Here is a 2,033-nt window from a genome sequence, read left to right on the forward strand (position 1 = left end):
TTATCTCAAAGGTGTACCACGGAGAAAGGTGATACCACATGTCCTCTACACACACACACACACACACACACACACACACACACACACACACGAAACAATAAAAATTGTAAGAATAGGAAAGCTAGAAAGTATGTTTGTGAAAGGGGTCCTGGCAGCCATCTGCTTGCTCAACTAGAGAGTGCTGAGCTTGGCTGACGGTGCCTCAGCATTCAGGGGGCTGAGACAGAAGCACTGCAGTGAGTCCCAGGCAACCCTGTGTTCTGACGTGTGTACAAGGTCAGCACAGGTTACAAGACAAAACCCTGCTCCCCCTCCAGAAAAGTGTTAAGATTGGTACGAACCAGTATTTGAGAATTACTGTCCAGTAACCACCCTCCGGGCTCTTCCCAGCCACCCTATGAACAAAGAACCACTTTCTATTACTATTTTGCAGATGAGCAAATTCAGAGACTGAAAACAAAGCCAAAGCCCCTCGTAGGGTTTAGCATTAAGGTGTACTCATCTCTACCACCGGCCAGGACACGCAGGCCTCATACAATTTGCTCTGATTTCTGGAGGGGGAGAGCGGGTGGGGTTTATTTTGTAACTGTATTCTCAGTTCCAGCCCCCTGGCAGCCTGTAGCTCCCAGGTGCCACCACGGTCACCTACATCAGAGCCGGTGGATTGCACCGTGCTAGGCTGGACCTGGGGATCCTTGACATCAGAGCGCTGTAGGCACAGGCATACAACAGCTTTCGGGTTAGGTGCCTCTCTGCCCTGGCTGGCTGTAACCTGCAGCCTGGTGAGAATTAGCACACCTGGCCCCGGTCTGGAACCGCGCTCCAGGCGGCGATCATCTGTTGCAGGGGTGCTCGGTCACTTTACATCTGGAGCGCAGGGGTCCTCTGCTCATCTCTTCTTTTCACAGTGGAGTTCAGCCACCCTCATGCACCTTGATCTCTCTACCTATCCAGAAAGTTCCAAGAGGCCCCAGGCTTGCTCCGCCCTCAGGGCCATGTGAGCTCCGCAGTCCCCTGCCCAGAGCGAGGCCAGGCCGGGAGGTTGGAGGGCGGGCTCAAAACAGGACACCCCTAGGACTTGAAAAGAATGACAATCTGGAGGTGGGGTCCGAATGGGCCTAGACAGCCGAGTGGGCCTGAGGGGTCCAGAGACCCAGCGACTTAGAGGCCCCGTGGGCGTATCTTGAGTAAACGGACTTGGAGCAGGCCAGGAAGATCAGGAGACAAGCGCTCGCCGGCTGGACCGAGCCCCCCCGAAAGGACCCGTAGAGTGTGGCTGAGAGTGACGATCCGGGGCTGCTAATGAACTCAGAGTGGAGGGAGCGGCGGGAAGGCTGGCACCGGGAGGAGGTAAACAGACCTAGAGGTGTGGATCCAGGAGCTCCAATGAACTTAAAGAGTGAACTCGGGAAGGCGGGCACCAGGGAGGGCACCTAACGACCTGGACGGGTGGATCCAGGGCCACAATGAACTGGGGAATAAAGTTGGAAAGGGGGAACCGGGAGACTTTGGAGGGAGGGCTCGAGGAAAAGCACAATTACACGGACAGAAGGTGCCACCTTGGCGGGAATGGATTTGCAGGAGGGGCGTGTCTGGCCCTGGAGGCGGGTTTGGTTAGAGTCCGGACGAATTCCAGGGAAAAAGGAGCTAGAGGGCGGACCCGCACATAGGCGGTACTAAAGAACCTGGTGGGTGGATCCAAGGGGTAGCGAAGCCTGCGGGACCAGGGGCTGGTGCCAAAGGAAAGGACCGGGAGTGGCCAAGGAGGCGGGCTGGGGAGCGCGCGTGAGTCCACCGCAGGTCCAGCACGGCCACCGGGCGTCCTGCGCCAGCGCCTGCGGGGAAGAGTGAGCCAAACTGGAGGCAAAGCAGAGGCCACAGCCCTCAGGCAGTGGGAAGTAACCTTTGTAGCTTCGCTCATCCTGGTACCCCTTTCCCTGCTAGTTTGGACAGACGATGAGCCCCGCTGGGGGACGAGGAAGCTGAGGTTGCGCTACCGCACTTGGTCCACTAGCGACCTTCCAGTCGTCTAT

This window comes from Acomys russatus, chromosome 26, assembly GCF_903995435.1.
Source record: "Acomys russatus chromosome 26, mAcoRus1.1, whole genome shotgun sequence".
Classification (NCBI taxonomy): Eukaryota; Metazoa; Chordata; class Mammalia; order Rodentia; family Muridae; genus Acomys; species Acomys russatus.